This window comes from Procambarus clarkii, chromosome 23 (genome assembly GCF_040958095.1).
Source record: "Procambarus clarkii isolate CNS0578487 chromosome 23, FALCON_Pclarkii_2.0, whole genome shotgun sequence".
In the NCBI taxonomy this organism is placed as follows: Eukaryota; Metazoa; Arthropoda; class Malacostraca; order Decapoda; family Cambaridae; genus Procambarus; species Procambarus clarkii.
Window position 1 is genome coordinate 37,664,864 of NC_091172.1, and position 17,798 is coordinate 37,682,661.

Genomic DNA, 17,798 nt, shown 5'->3' on the forward strand with positions numbered 1-17,798 from the left:
TTAAACTCCAGTAGCTATTTCCCTGACCATCTCTGCAACCTGTTTAAGTCCTCTTGGAGGATCCTACAATCCTTGTCTGTCACAACTCTTCTCATTAATTTTGCGTCATCTGCCAACATTGACATGTATGATTCCACTCCTGTAAACATATCATTTACGTAAATTAGAAAGAGGATTGGTCCCAGCACCGATCCTTGAGGTACTCCACTTGTTACTGTTCGCCAGTCCGACTTCTCGCCCCTTACCATTACCCTCTGGCTCCTTCCTGTTAGGTAGTTCTTCACCCATACTAGGGCCTTTCCGCTTACTCCTGCCTGCCTCTCAAGTTTGTATAGCAGTCTCATGTGCGGTACTGTATCAAAGGCCTTTTGGTAGTCAAGAAATATGCAGTCTGCCCAGCCTTCTCTGTCCTGCCTTATCCTTGTTATTTTATCATAGAATTCTAAAAGGTTTGTTAGGCATGATTTCCCTGTCCAGAACCCATGTTGGTGCTAGTTTACAAACCCAATGCTCTCCAGGTGCTCAACAAGTCTTAGCCTAATTATTCTTTCAAGTATTTTGCAGGGGATGCTTGTCAGTGATACGGGTCTGTAGTTAAGTGCCTCCTCCCTATCACCTTTCTTGAAAATCGGTACGACATTTGCCTCCTTCCAGCAACTGGGCAATTCTCCCGACATAAGTGACTCATTAAAGATCATTGCCAGAGGCACGCTGAGAGCCTGCGCTGCCTCTTTAAGTATCCACGGTGATACTTTGTCTGGTCCAACAGCTTTATTTGCATCCAGTGTTGTCAACTGTTTCATTACCTCCTCTGCTGTCACCTCTATATCTGATCTTGGGTAATCGCTTCTAACAATGGGAGCTGCTCAGGCTCGGTTGTGAACACTCCTTGGAAATTTGCATTCAGTACCTCGCAGATTTCCTTGTCGCTTTCTGTATATGCCCCTTCTGTTTTCCTCAGTCTTGTCACTTGGTCATTTACCGACATATTCCTTCTTATATGGCTATGTACTAATTTAGGTTGCTTTTTCGCTTTGACTGCAATATCATTCTCATAATTTCTTTCCAACACTCGTCTTATGTTAATGTAATCATTCCTAGCTCTGTTACATCTAATCCTGTTGTCCTCTGTCCTTTGTCTTTTGTACTTCCTCCACTCCCTCCTGCTTCTCACCTTTGCTTCCTGACACTGTCTATTAAACCATGGGTTATTATATTCCCTCCTGTTTTTTCCTTTATTGTTGGAATTAATCTCTCTTCAGCCTCCTTGCATTACAATATGACTTGGTTCATCATACCTTGCACTGTTTTTCCTCTAAGTTCTTCCTCCCACTGCACTTCTCCCAGGTAGTTCTTATCCTTCTGAAGTCCCCTTTTCTGTAATCAAGTCTCCTTTCCTCGACCTCTTGTCCTTTGATCACAATTTTAAGCTCCATCATGTAGTCAAAGACTAGGACACAATGGTCACTGGTTCCTAGTGGTATTTCATGTTCCAACTGCTCGATGTCTTCTACATTCTGGGTGAAAATGAGATCTAATAGGCTGGGCGTATCCCCTCCTCTTTCCTTAGTATCTTCCTTCACATGCTGTGTTAGGAAATTCCTGTCAATAACGTCTACCAGCTTCGCTCCCCAGGTCTCCTCCCCGCCATGGGGATTCCTCGTTTCCCAATCTATCTCTCCATGATTTAGGTCCCCTATGACCAGCAGCTTTGCTCTCATTCTATGCGCTATAGTTGCTGCCCTCTGCAGTTCATCTATACATATCTTGTTGCTGTCCTCGTACTCCTGCCTGGGCCTTCTACTGTTTGGTGGGGGATGGTAGAGTATCAAGATTACAATCTTCTTCCCATCCACTGTCAGAGTTCCATGTATGAAGCTCGTGCTTTCATTGGTACCCGGATTTTCCAGCTCATCAAACTTCCATTTCCGCTTTATTAGGAGTGCCACTCCTCCTCCCTGTCTCTGTGTCCTTTCTTTTCTTATCACCTGGTACCCCTCTGGAAAGATTGCATCCGAGATCATGCCATTTATTTTAGTTTCCACTATTGCCACTATGTCTGGGTCTGCCTCACTAACTCTTTCTTTTATCTCTTCTGCTTTATTGGCTACCCTATCATCATTGATGTACCAAACCTTGAGACTCTTCTTGGAAACTCGGGTTTTAGAGTTCCCCCTTTCACCGGGGGTCTGGAGGGGGACTGGGGGGTGTCTGGGGGGCGAGTGGGGGCTGTGGGGGTGAATGGGGGGTGCTAGGGGGGTGCCTGGGAGTGCCTGGTAGGGGAATGGGGTCTGGGCATCTAGGGGGGTAGGAAGGGCATAATGGGTCTGAAAGTTAGGGGTCTGAATAGCATAGGGGGGTTGAGAAATAGAGTGAGACTGAGAGTCAGATAGAGGTTGAGAGGTTGGGGGGGAGAGGGATATTGAGGGCAGAGGGCTGAGAGGAGAATGGAGCATGGGTGCTGGGAGTGGAAGAGAGGGTGTATTAGTTAGGGGGGAATCGGGGGTAGGTGGGCGTTTTGGGGTAGAAGAGGGGAAGAGGGAGATGGGGGAAGGTGTTAGGGGGTCACAAGGTGCGGGGGTTAAATGTGGACTGGAGGTGCATAGGAGGGGTGAGGGTTGGGTGGGGTTTGGGGGTGAGTGTAAGAGGGGTGCAGTGGAAGCTGGGATGGAGTAAAAGGAATTGGAGGCAATGGGTTAGAAGGGGCAGGTGTGTAGGAAGGGGTAGTTGGGGAGGGGGGATGGGAAGGTGGGTTTGGGGAGGGCATGGCTTCACCCACTGTGGTCGTTGACAGGTGTGATGTAGCAGGGGCAGGGGAATCGTTGGGGAGGTGCAAATGTGGAAGGGACAGGGGGCTTTTGGGGTGATGAAGCAGGGGGGGTGGGGTTTGGGGGGCTGGGGCAGGGGGGAGGAATAGGAGGGCTAAGTTGGGGAGGATGCGACCTGGGAGGTGACCTGGGATGTGACCTGGGAGGTGGCCTGGGAGGTGACCTGGGATGTGGCCTGGGAGGTGACCTGGGATGTGACCTGGGAGGTGAGACTACCTGAGAGGCTAGTTCGGTGTCATGCTTGCCATCTATTCTTGTGGGCTATTTGCTCATCTTTCGTCATAAACCTCTCTATAAACACATGTGTTTGTGTGTGTGTGTGTGTGTGTGTGTGTGTGTGTACTCACCTATTTGTACTCGCCTATTTGTGCTTGCGGGGGTTGAGCTTTGGCTCTTCGGTCCCGCCTCTCAATTGTCAATCAACTGGTGTACAGATTCCTGAGCCTACTGGGCTCTATCATATCTACATTTAAAACTGTGTATGGAGTCAGCCTCCACTACATCACTGCCTAGTGCATTCCATCCGTTAACTACTCTGACACTGAAAAAAGTTCCTTCCAACGTCTCTGTGGCTCATGTGGGTACTCAGTTTCCACCTGTGTCCCCTTGTTCGCGTCCCACCAGTGTTGAATAGTTTATCCTTGTTTACCCGGTCGATTCCTCTGAGGATTTTGTAGGTTGTGATCATGTCTCCCCTTACTCTTCTGTCTTCCAGTGTCGTAAGGTGCATTTCCCGCAGCCTTTCCCCGTAACTCATGCCTCTTAGTTCTGGGACTAGTCTAGTGGCATACCTTTGGACTTTGGCATGGCATACCCTTTGGACTTACGCATGGCATACCCTTTGGCATACCCTTTGGACTTTGTGTGTGTGTGTGTGTGTTCACCTAGTTGTTTTCACCTAGTTGTGTTTGTGGGGGTTGAGCTTTGCTCTTTCGGCCCGCCTCTCAACTGTCAATCAACTGTTTTACTAACTACTTTTTGTTTCTCCTCCACACCACACACACACACACACACCAGGAAGCAGCCCGTGACAGTTGACTAACTCCAAGGTACCTATTTACTACTAGGTAACATGGGCATTCAGGAAAGAAACTTTGCCCATTTGTTTCTGCCTAGTGCGGGAATCGAACCCTCACCACAGAATTACAAGCCCTGCGCGCTATCTACCAGGCCCCACGTATGTGTGTGTGTGTGTATGTGTGTGTGTGTGTGTATGTGTGTGTGTGTGTGTGTGTGTGTGTGTGTGTGTGTGTGTGTGTGTGTGTGTGTGTGTGTGTGTGTGTGTGTGTGTGTGTGTGTGTGTGTGTAATTACCTAAGTGAAGGTACAGGATGAGAGCTACGCTCGTGGTGTCCCGTCTACCCACCACTCTTTGTCTTATAACATTTTGAAACTACTGACGGTTTTGGCCTCCACCACTTGCTCACCTAACTTGTTCCAACCGTCTACCACTCTGTTTCCAAAAAGGAATTTTCTGATGTTTCTTTGGCATCTTTGTTTAGTTAGTTTAAATCTATGACCTCTTGTTCTTGAAGTTCCAGGTCTTAGGAAATCTTCCCTATCAATTTTATCGTTTCCTGTTACTATTTTGTACGTAGTGATCATATCACCTTTTTTTTCTTCTCTCCTCTAGTTTTGGTATATTTAATGCCTCTAACCTCTCCTCATAGCTCTTGCCCTTCAGTTCAGGGAGCCACTTAGTAGAATGTATTTGCTCCTTTTCCAGTTTGTTGATGTGCTTCTTAGGATATGGGCACTATACAACCACTTCATATTCTAGCTTTGACCTAACAAAAGTCGTGAATTTTTTTTTAGTATTTCGCCATCCATGCATTTAAAAGCAATTCTGAAGTTAGAAAGCGTAGCATAAGCTCTTCGCACAATGTACTTTATGTGGTCTTCAGGTGATAGTTTTCTATCTAGAACCACCCCTAGATCTCTTTCTTTATCAGAATTCTGTAAAGATTTCTCACATAATTTATAGGTTGTGTGTGGTCTATGTTTTCCTATTCCACATTCCATAACATGGCATTTAGTCACATTAAATTCCATTTGCCAAGTGGTGCTCCATATACTAATTTTGTCCAGGTCTTCTTGGAAGGGCATGACAATCATCTAAGTTTCTTATCCTTCCTATTATCTTAGCATCATCAGCAAACATGTTCATATAATTCTGTATTCCATCTGGTAGATTATTTATGTAGACAATGAACATCACTGGTGCAAGAACTGAACCCTGTGGTACTCCACTTGTGACATTTCTCCAGTCCTATACATTGCCTTTGACTACTGCCCTCATATTTCTACCAGTCAGAAAATTTTTCATCCATGTTAGAAGCTTATCTGTCACTATTTTGTGTTATCAATTTTGATAATTGCAAATACAATTCGTCTTCATCTTGAAAAACGTAAATTGGTGGATGGGTCGCAACATGGTTTTGCGAATGGCCGTTCGTGTTTGACGGATTTGCTATCTTTTTGTTCCGGCATAGTTGAGGCAGTTGATGGTGGTGGGGATTGTGATGTTGTGTGCCTTGGCTTTGGCAGGGCTTTTGATGCGGTGCAGCTTGAAAGACTGACTGGGGGAGTGGAGGCTCATGGTATTGGGGGGTGCTATGTTGGGTTGGATTGGGGCGTGGCTGTTCCGGGGGAGGCAGGAAGTTGGTGTGGGTGGGGTTGAGTCAGAGTGGGATAGTGTTGTTGGTGGAGTGCCTCGGGGCTCTGTCCTGGGGCCTCTGTTGTTTGTAGTGTGTGTGGGTGATTTGGATTCGGGTTTGAGTGGCGGCATCTGCGGGTTTGCAAATGATGCAGGGATCGGTGGGGAAGTTGGCGCGGGGGAGGACTCATTATCACTTCAGGATGGTCTGGGTGGGGTTTTGGAGTGGTCAAAGGATTGGCAGATGCAGTTTGGTGCTGGGTGTAAAGTTCTGGGGCTGGGTGGGGATTGTAGAGTTGTGGGATGAGAGCTGGATGGTGTTGGGGTTGTGGGGTCGGGTTGCGGGGGGGATCTGGGAATTGTGATTGGTGGGAGTTTGAAACAAGGGGGATCGGTGCATGAATGTTCGTGGTGGGGCAAATGGGACACTGGGATTTGTTGGTCGAGGCATTGGTGGCGGGACGCCTGGTGTGGTTCTTCAGCTGTGTCTTGCTCTGGTTGGGCCCCGTTTGGATTGTGCAGTTCGGTTTTGGTCGCCGTGCTGTGGAGTGGATATGGGTTCACTTCGACGTGTCTAGCGTGGGATGGCTGGGTTGGTTCCCCAAATTGGAGGTCTTTCGTGGGAAGAGGGATTGGTGGGGCTTTGGTGGCATCGCTGGGGGGGCGGGGGGTTGGGGGTGGCATGGTGGAGGTTTGCGGGTGGATGAGTGAACACAACAGGGGAAATGTTGGTGGGGTGTTGGGAGTGTCAACACGGGACAGAGCACGAAGCGGTGGGTGTGGGTTGGATAGGTTTGGATTTGGGAGGAACTTGGGTGGGTGCTGGTTCAGTAACAGGGTTGTTGATTTGTGAAACCGGTTGCCGCGTAGCGTGGTGGAGGTGGAGTCCCTCGATTGTTTCGGGCGCGGGTTGGACATGTTTATGAGTGGGATTGGGTGATTATAGATAGGAGCTGCCTCGTATGGGCCAATAGGCCTTCTGCAGTTGCCTTTGTTCTTATGTTCTTCCAATATTTTCCACTTTCCAGAACAACCTCTTATGTGGAACTCTGTCGAAAGCCTTTTTTAGGTCCAGATAGATACAGTCAACTCAACCATCTCTTTCCTGTAAAATCTCTGTGGCTCGATCATAGAAACTGAGTAAATTCGATACACAGGATCTTCAAGATCGAAAACCATACTGTCTGTTTGATATTATATAATTTCTCTCCAGGTGTTCTACCCATTCAGTTTTTATTATTTTTTCCAATACTTTGACTATTACACTTGTCAACAATACGGGTCAATAATTGAGGGGGGGGGGGGGGTCTTCCTTGCTGCCACTTTTGTAGATTGGAACTATGTTAGCCTTTTGCCATGCATCTGATACGACTTCTGTACACATGGATGTCTGAAAAATCAGCTGAAGTGAAATGCTGACTTCATATGCACTTTCTCTCAGAACTCATGGCGAAACTCCATCTGGGCTAACTGCTTTGTTCATACTTCCCTGCCTAGCAACAAGTCTGTCCAATTACACACATTAAAAAAATTCCGAAGTTCCCCATAGTGTCCTCTCATGAAATCAAGTTTATCAACTGTTTCAATGTCCCTATTTTCTTCTAGGTAATATCTTAAGGCATATTTAATGTCTAACAAAACATGATCACTCTTTTCCAAAGGCGGAAGGTACTGGATGTCAAATATCTCTTCTTCTTTCCTGGTGAATACTAGATCAAGCACTAATGGTACATCCCCTTCCCTCATTCTTGTGGCCTGCTTGACGTGTTGATACATGAATGTCTCAATAATGAAGATTACAAATTTGCATGTCCAAAAGTTCTCGGTTCTTGCTTCATAGGCCTCCCAGTCTATTGCTTTAAAGTTAAAGTTCTCCAGTATCAACAGTCGTGATTTATCCTAATCTGCTTGTACTATAATTTCTCTCGTGATCATAATGAGGCCCTCTCGTTTCTCATCCAGTTCTTCCTTTATCCATGTGTTGCTTGCTGGTGGGTTATAGGCATTTACAATTATCAGTTTATCATCCTGATTGCAGACCTGCAATGCCAATATGTCAAATTCACAAGGATTTTAAGTATTAACTCTCATGCTTTCAGATGTTGTTTCACCAGCACAGCCACTCCTCCCCCCCCCCCCCCCATCCTAGTTTTCCTGTCACGTCTCCAAACTGAGTAGACCCTTGGGAATACGACTACATTTAAAATATTTCACTCAAATTTCGTCTTTGATAATGCGACAACATCTAGGACCTTAAGCTAATTTATATCTTGTAACTCCAATGCTTTTGATCTAACTTCATCTATGTTGGTATATACAATTTTCAAGAACATGTTCCCTTTCCCTTTGTTCATTACTCCCCCTTCCACTAATGATTTTGTTACCTTGTTTTTTATGTACCATTTCACCAGCTTTCCAGTCCCAGACACATTCTAGAAAAAAGAATTTCTGTCTTCTTCATTTCTATCCCCATTTAGACGTTTTGCTTCAATGAGGTTCATTTTCAGCTTTTCTCTGTCTTCCTTTGAGAGGTTTTGTCTTATTGACCAAAGTTTGCCATCCTCATCACTCTGCAATTTCTTGGTATTTCTAAGCACTTCCGTCATGTTTTTCACTCCATTAAACGTCACGCTTAAGGGACAGTTCTTGTCTCTCTCATATTTTCCTATTTTTCTTAAATCACTGACAATTTCTTTAGAGCCTTCTCCTTAACCTTCTATTTTCTCTATGATTTTCATCCCTTCTGCTCCTCGGTCCACCCTAGATGAAATTTCTAGATGAAAAATGAAAGTGTGTGTACTCACCTATTTGTGTGTGTGTGTGTGTGTGTGTGTGTGTGTGTGTGTGTGTGTGTGTGTGTGTGTGTGTGTGTGTGTGTGTGTGTGTGAGTGTAACTTAACTTGGACTGTAACCAAACCACCCAGCTCCGGACGTGTGTGTGTGTGTATTCACCTAGTTGTGCTTGCGGGGGTTGAGCTCTGCTCTTTTGGCCCGCTTCTTAACTGTCAAATGTTTCTAGTACTACTACTACTTTTTTTTACACCACATACACACACCCCAGGAAGCAGCCCGTGACAGCTGACTAACTCCCAGGTACCTATTTACTGCTAGGTAACAGGGGCATAGGGTGAAAGAAACTATGCCCATCGTTTCTCGCCGGCGCCCGGGATCAAACCCGGGACCACAGGATCACAGGTCCAGCGTGCTGTCCGCTCGGCCACCGGCTCCCCTTATGTGTGTGTGTAATTATCTAAGTGTAGTTACAGGATGAAAGTTACGCTCGTGGTGTCCCGTCTTCCCAGCACCCTTTGTCATATAACGCTTTGAAACTACTGACGGTCTAGGCCTCCACCACCTTCTCACCTAAGTTGTTCCAACCGTCTACCACTCTGTTTGCGAAAGTGAATTTTCTTATATTTCTTCGGCATCTGTGTTTAGCTATTTTAAATCTATGACCTCTTGTTCTTGAAGTTCCAGGTCTCAGGAAATCTTCACTATCGATTTTATCAATTCCTGTTACTATTTTGTATGTAGTGATCATATCACCTCTTTTTCTTCTGTCTTCTAGTTTTGGCATATTTAATGCCTCTAACCTCTCCTCGTAGCTCTTGCCCTTCAGTTCTGGGAGCCACTTAGTAGCATGTCTTTGCACCTTTTCCAGTTTGTTGATGTGCTTCTTAAGATATGGGCACCACACCACTGCTGCATATTCTAGCTTTGACCTAACAAAAATCGTGAACAATTTCTTTAGTATATCGCCATCCATGTATATAAAAGCAATTCTGAAGTTAGGAAGCGTGGCATAGGCTCCACGCAAAGCATTCTTTATGTGTGTGTGTGTGTGTGTGTGTGTACGCGCGCTCATCATAGTTGTGTTCGCCGAGCTGTGCTTGTGGGGGGTTGAGCTTTGGTTCTTTGGCACCGCATCTCAATCGTTAATTATCTAGTGTATAGGTTCCGAAGTCTATTGGGCTCAATCATATCTATAGTTGACCTGTGAATGAAGTCCACCTCCACCAAATCACTTTCTAGTACATGCAATTTATTAACTACACTGACAATAAAGAAAATCATATGACATCTCTGTTTCTCATTTGAGTACTAAGTGTCCACTTGTGTCCCCTTTTTCGTGTTCCACCTATGCTAAATAATTATTCTTTATTTATTTACTAAGTTAATTCATGGGCACACGGGCAGCCAGGTATCTGGTGACACCTGGGCAGCCAGGTATCTGGTGACACCTGGGCAGCCAGGTATCTGGTGACACCTGGGCAGCCAAGTATCTGGTGACACCTGGGCAGCCAGGTATCTGGTGATCACCTGGGCAGCCAAGTATCTGGTGACACCTGGGCAGCCAGGTATCTGGTGACGCCTGGGCAGCCAGGTATCTGGTGACACCTGGGCAGTCAGGTGTCATTCCTCTCAGTTCCGGGACGAGCCTGGTGGCATACCGCTGAATCTTCTCTAACTTCGTCTTGTGTTTAACTAGGTATGGACTCCAGGCTGGAGCTGCATACTCCAGGATTGGTCTTACGTAAGTGGTATACAAGGTCGTTACGCAAGTTTCTAAATGCAGTTCTTCTGTTGGCCAGTCTAGCATATGTCGCTGATGATATCCTTTTCACTTTAATAGCCACTTTCTAGACCATTCCTCCAGTTTGTCCAGGTCGTCCTCTTTGTCTATCTTCATCTGTCTTGATTTTTTTCATAATTTTGTTTCATCCTCAAACATTGAGAGGAATGAGTCTATACCCTCTGGAAGATCATTTTTGTATATCTGAAACAGGATGGGTCCAAATACAGAGCAATATGGGACTCCTCTGGTGACAACTCCCCACTCTGATGGCTTCTCTGAGCTACTCGCTGTTACCTGTTGCTTAGATACTCCGTTTTCTACTGGAGCATCTTACCTTTTTCTCTTGCATGTTTCTTCAACTTTTGTAACAGCCTTTTATGGGGTACTGTGTCAAAGGCTTTCTGACAGTCCAAGAAAATTCAGTCTGCCCACCTTCTTTTTCTTGACTAATTTTTGTTGCTTGGTTATAGATTTCTATTAAACCTGTGAGGCACGATTTACCATCTCTGAACCCATGCTTATGGTGTGTTACAAAGCTATTTCCCTCCAAATGCTCTACGAGCCTTTTCTTCACGATCTTCTCTATCGCCTTGTACGGTATACAAGTTAGGGAAACTGAACTGGCCTGTAGTTCAGTGCCTCTTGCCTGTCACCATTATGGTATATTGGGACTATGTTAGCTGTCTTTCAGCTTTCTGGTAGGTCTTCTGTTTCCAACGACCTGCTATACATCATAGAGAATGGCACACTTAGTGCTTCTTCGCCCTCTTTTAGTATCCACTGTGAGATTCTGTAAAACCAGACAGCCTTTCCAATAGCCTTTCATCTCCAACCTATTCATTTTGAACTCATCACTGGTGAGTTCAAATATTCCAAGGTTGCTTGGTTTGCCTCTTCCTCATTTAGTACAGGAACTTCTCCTTGTTCTATTGTGAAAACCTCCTAGAATCTGTTGTTAAGTTCCTCACACACCTCCTTGTCATTCTCTGTGTATTTATTCTCCCCTTTTCTCAGTTTCATCTCTTGTTCTTTCACTGCTGTTTTACTCCTAATGTGTCTGTGGAAAGTTATGGTTGGGTCTTAGCTTTACTCGCGATGTAATTTTCATACTGTCTCTATGCTTCTCTCCTTACTCTGAGGTACTCATTTCTTGCATTATGGTATCTCTCTCTGCTCTCTGGTGTTCTTTTATTCCTGAAATTTTTCCATATTCTTGTACTCAATTGCTTCGCCACCTTTCATTACTGATTGAACAATGGATTCATCAGTTGCTTTTTATTTTCTCCCTTTGAGCCGGGATAAACCTGTCTGCACCTTCCTGGAACTTATAGGTGACATTGTCCATCATATTCTGTATAGTCGTATCTCTGAGTTCAGTTTCCCATGGTATTTTCCTTAGGAAGTTCCTCATCTCGTCATATTTTCCTTGTCGGTAATATAGTCTCTTTCCTTCCAATCCCATCCTAGGATAGGTTATCCCTACCTTCACCGGTTACTCAAATGTTAATACAATGTGGTCACTCATTCCAATGAGGGCTTCAAATTTGACTTCCCTTATTTCTGATTCATTCAAGGTGAATATCAGGTCGAGTCCAGCTGGTTCGTCATTGCCTCTCATTTTTGTGGGTTCCCTTACGTGTTGGCTTAGAAGGTTCCTTGTTGCCACTTCCAAGAGTTTAGCTCTCCATAAATCTGCACCTCCATGTGGGTCCCCATTCTCCCAGTCTAAAATCCATGGTTGAAATCATGGAAAGATAGTTGATTGTTTGAAATGGTTAATTATGGTTTAAATGATTAAGAGTCTGGATCCATTCCTGCAGGCAACTGATGTTGCTCTCTCTATTATACTATTGGTTACCATGTGGTTCCTATCAAACTCCTGTCTAGGTCTTCTGTCATTTAGTGGAGAGTTGTAAATGATTGCTACTATTATCTTAGATCCACCCATTGTCATAGTTCCAGTTATGTAGTCTCTGAATTCTTCACAGCCCGAAATTTCCATCTCTTCAAAACTCCAATCTTTTCTTATCAGCAGGACAGACCACTCCTCCTCCTCTACCTTCCCTCTCTTTCCTTACTATATAACAATCCTTTGGAAATACAGCCTTTGATATAACTCCTGACATTTTTGTTTCTGTGAGTTCTATTACATCTGGGGTTTCTTCCTGTGCCCTTCCCGCCAGTTCACTTGCTTTATAGGTAGTCCCATCAATGTTTGTGTATTACCTTGAAGCTCACTTTCCTATATCCATTTTCACCCACCCTCTCCACTAGTGTAGTAAGCCGTTCCATGGACAGGGCTACATGTAGGCTCATCCTCCTGTGGAGTTGTTACCAGGAGTTTGGGGGGAGGTTGGGTGAGGGATGGAGGGCTTAGTTCTTGCTCCGGCCTGCTTGGAACAGGAAGAAGTCCTGAGGGTGGAGAGGCAGGGAGTGCTCGGGGTTGGGGAGCAAGGAGTGCTTGGGGTGAGGACTCGTCTTCCTGTGGTGTAGTTAACAGGGGTTTGGGGGAAGGTGAGGTCGGGGATGGAGAACTTAGATCATGCCTGGGCCTGCTTGGGGCAGGAAGAAGGCCAAGGGATGGGAAGGCAGGGGAATACTCGGGATATGGAGGAAGGGAGAATTTGGGTGGTAGAGTGAGAATTGAGTAGGGCAAGGGAGGATTTGTGCTTGGGGTTGGAGGGACTCCTATGGAGTAGTGGGTCCCCTCTGGAGGTACCTGAATTGCTGGTTTGGGGTTTACAACTCCTCTCTGGGATTTGTGGGTTGAAGGCTGAGGTTCCTTGGTTCCTTTCCTTCAACCTGCGCCTTTTCCATGCATCTGCTGCCTGTATTATCTCGACCCTGGTTATGTCCCTCTGAAGGAATACTTTTCTTTATTTCCTTAAATTGTTCAATTTGCTCTTCTTTACTAGGATGTCTCTACGATGGCTTCATTCCAGAATATTACCTTGATCAATAGATTTTTGTTTTTGTTGTACTGGCCAATCTGAAAAACTTTTCCATACCTTGTTCAGCCCCAACCATTCCCATCTCCTTTAGTATCCCTGACACTGCAGCTTTGTCCTTAGCCCTAAATTCTTCCCGTTTGGAACCTTCTTGTTCCTTAATACCTACCATCACTACCACTCTTTTTCCTTTCCATTAGCTGGTTCGTGCATCTAGCTGCCTCCTGTGAAATTACTGCTTTCATTGCAACTTCCTTGACTGTTGACATAGCTTCTAGGCACGTCTTCAGAATTTCAGCAAAGTTGGCACCCACTGAAAGGGGTCCCAGTCATTGCTACATCCCCTGCTACCTGGGGGTTGGTTGCCTAGGCCAGAAACTGAGGAAGGCTTTTTTTTAGTTTTTTGTCTCCTCTTGTGCTTCACTTAGTTCATTCTGCAGTTTACTTATAATTTCCCTCATGTCCTTTAATTCCCCTTTGATTTTCCTCCATGCACGAACAGTCATTTCCATGTATGACTCGCCCTGTTAATCTCCTCCAACTGTGTTCTGTTTCCTACCATCATGCTTGATCTTTTTTTGTTCCTTAGGGTTAGTGTTTGTCTACAAGGATCAGAGTGTGTGTGTGTGTGTGTGTGTGTGTGTGTGTGTGTGTGTGTGTGTGTGTGTGTGTGTGTGTGTGTGTGTGTGTGTGTGTGTGTGTGTGTGTGTGTGTGTGTGTGTGTGTGTGTGTGTGTGTAGTCACTCACCTAGTTGTGTTTGCGGGGGTTGAGCTCTGGCTCTTTGGTCCCGCCTCCCAACCGTCAATCAACAGGTGTACAGATTCCTGAGCCTATTGGGCTCTATCATATCTACACTTGAAACTGTGTATGGAGTCAGCCTCCACCACATCACTTCCTAATGCATTCCATTTGTCAACCACTCTAACACTAAAAAAGTTCTTTCTAATATCTCTTGTGCTCATTTGGGCACTCAGTTTCCACCTGTGTGCGTGTTCCCCTTGTGTTAAATAGACTGTCTTTATCTATCCTATCAATTCCCTTCAGAATCTTGAATGTGGTGATCATGTCCCCCCTAACTCTTCTGTCTTCCAGCGAAGTGAGGTTTAATTCCCGTAGTCTCTCCTCGTAGCTCATACCTCTCAGCTCGGGTACTAGTCTGGTGGCAAACCTTTGAACCTTTTCCAGTTTAGTCTTATCCTTGACTAGATATGGACTCCATGCTGGGGCTGCATACTCCTGGATTGGCCTGACATATGTGCTATACAAAGTTCTGAATGATTCTTTACACAAGTTTCTGAATGCCGTTCGTATGTTTGCCAGCCTGGCATATGCCGCTGATGTTATCCGCTTGATATGTGCTGCAGGAGACAGGTCTGGCGTGATATCAACCCCCAAGTCTTTTTCCTTCTCTGACTCCTTAAGAATTTCCTCTCCCAGATGATACCTTATATCTGGCCTATCTTCATTACATTACATTTGGTTGGATTAAACTCTAACAACCATATGTTCGACCATTCCTTCAGCTTGTCTAGGTCTTCTTGAAGCCTCAAACAGTCCTCTTCTGTTTTAATCCTTCTCATAATTTTAGCATCGTCCGCAAGCATTGAGAGAAATGAATCGATACTCTCCGGGAGATCATTTACATATATCAGAAACAAGATAGGACCGAGTACAGAGCCCTGTAGAACTCCACTGGTGACTTCACGCCAATCGGAGGTCTCACCCCTCACCGTAACTCTCTGCTTCCTATTGCTTAGATACTCCATTATCCACTGGAGCACCTTACCAGCTACACCTGCCTGTCTCTCCAGCTTATGTACCAGCCTCTTATGCGGTACTGTGTCAAAGGCTTTCCGACAATCCAAGAAAATGCAGTCCACCCAGCCCTCTCTTTCTTGCTTAATCTTTGTCACCTGATCGTAGAATTCTATCAAGCTTGTAAGGCAAGATTTACCCTCCCTGAACCCATGTTGGCGATTTGTCACGAAGTCCCTTCTCTCCAGATGTGTTACCAGGTTTTTTCTCACGATCTTCTCCATCACCTTGCATGGTATACAAGTCAAGGACACTGGCCTGTAGTTCAGTGCCTCTTGCCTGTCTCCCTTTTTGTATATTAGGACCACATTCACCGTCTTCCATATTTCTGGTAGGTCTCCCATCTCCAGTGACTTACTATACACTATGGAGAGTGGCAAGCAAATTGCCTCTGCACACTCTTTCAGTATCCTCCTGTGTGTGTGTGTATGTGTGTGTGTGTGTGTGTACTCACCCACCTAATTGTACTCACCTAATTGTGCTTGCGGGGGTTGAGCTCTGGCTCTTTAGTCCCGCCTCTCAACCGTCAATCAACTGGTGTACAGATTCCTGAGCCTATTGGGCTCTATTATATCTACATTTGAAACTGTGTATGGAGTCAGCCTCCACCACATCACTTCCTAATGCATTCCATTTACTAACTACTCTGACACTGAAAAAGTTCTTTCTAACGTCTCTGTGGCTCATTTGGGTACTCAGCTTCCACCTGTGTCCACCTGTGTGTGTGTGTGTGTGTGTGTGTGTGTGTGTGTGTGTGTGTGTGTGTGTGTGTGTGTGTGTGTGTGTGTGTGTGTATGTGTGTGTGTGTGTGTGTGTATGTGTGTGTGTGTGTGTGTGTACTCACCCAGTTGTACTCACCTAGTTGTATTTGCGGGGGTTGAACTCTGGCTCTTTGCTCCCGCCTCTCAATCGTCAATCAACAGATGTACAGATTCCTGAGCCTATTTGGCTCTATGTGTGTGTGTGTATGTGTGTGTGTGTGTGTGTGTGTATGTGTGCAACCCGTTCTCGCACAAGATAGCACATATACGACTTAATGCTTTAAGTCAATATGTTGAATATGAATTAGTACATATGTGGTATATTCCGAGTTACATTTTTTCCAAGGCCCAAACTCTACCTCACGTACCAATTTACATCTCACAGTACCCGTCCATCAACGTAGATAGCAGAATAGTCATGATTGGTTCACTTATAATGAAAGTTGTAGTTTACAGGTACCACATGGGTTGTGAAATTTACCTACTATTGTCGATGCTCTTAGAATATTACATGTCAGCTACATCCAATTGAAGGCTCGTAGTTTTGTTTTGAGAAATATTAGTTGTTCTTAGTAAATTATAATAAGCACTATAAATTATTACATAGAATAATAGTGCTTCACCAAGCAACATTATATACATTAGTTTATGCTTTAAAAATCTTTAAAGGATGTATTGTACAAATGTAAATAGAAAACGATGTTACGTTGGAATGTCTATGGGGTAAACTACTGAAAACAGGATGGTATATTGTCTACTAACTACTGTAGGATGGGTATATAGTGTCCACTACCATCTGTTAGGTGGGTAAGGGATCCATACCACTTGTAGGGTGGGTCTGGGCCCAATAACTACTCATAGGATAGGCATGGGGTTCACTACCACCTACAAGATGAGTATGTGGTCCACTACCACCCACAGGATGGGTATGGGGTCCACTACCACACAGAGGATGGGTATAGAGTCCACTACTAACCACAGGACGGGTAAGGGGTCCACTACCAACCACAGGAAGAGTATGGGGTCCACTACCACCCACAAGATGGGTATGGGCTCCACTACCACCCACAATATGGGTATGAGGTCCACTACCACCCACAAGATAGGTATGGGGTCCACTACCATCTACAAGATAGGTATGGGGTCCACTAGGTATGGGGTCCACTAGCTATAGGTATAATAGGTATGGGGTCCACTACCACCCACAAGATGGGTATGGGGTCCACTACCACCGACATGATAGGTATGGAGTCCACTACCACCCACAAGATGGGTATGGGGTCCACTACCACCCTAAAGTTTGGTATGGGGTCCACTACCACCCACAAGATAGTTATGGGGTCCACTACCACCCACAAGATAGGTATGGGGTCCACTACCACCCACAAGATTGGTATGGCGTCCACTACCACCCACAAGATGGGTATGGGGTCCACTACCACCCACAAGAGAGTTATGGGGTCCACTACCACCCACAAGATGGGTATGGGGTTCACTACCACCCACAAGATAGGTATGGGGTCCACTACCACCCACAAGATGGGTATATATGGGGTCCACTACTACCCACAAGATATATATGGGGTCCACTACCACCCACAAGATAGGTATGGGGTCCACTACCACCCACAAGATGGGTATGGGGTCCACTACCACCCACAAGATGGGTATGGGGTTCACTACCACCCACAAGATAGGTATGGGGTCCACTACCACCCACAAGATAGGTATGGGGTCCACTACCACCCACAATATGGGTATGGGGTCCACTACCACCGACTTGATAGGTATGGGGTCCACTACCACCGACTTGATAGGTATGGGGTCTACTACCACCCACAGGATGGGTATGGGGTCCATTACCGCCCACAAGATGGGTATGGTGTCCATTACCGCCCACAAGATGGGTATGGTGTCCATTACCGCCCACAAGATGGGTATGGTGTCCATTACCACCCACAAGATGGGTATGGTGTCCATTACCGCCCACAAGATGGGTATGGTGTCCATTACCGCCCACAAGATGGGCATGGGGTCCACTACCGCCCACAAGATGGGTATGGGGTCCACTAACGCCCACAAGATGGGTATGGGGTCCACTACCACCAACAAGATGGGGTATGGGATCCGTTACCACAAAGTTATCAATTTATGAAACAGATTGACAAATTTTAAGTTCCAAGTTTATACATATTGTAAAATTGAGTTTATGTA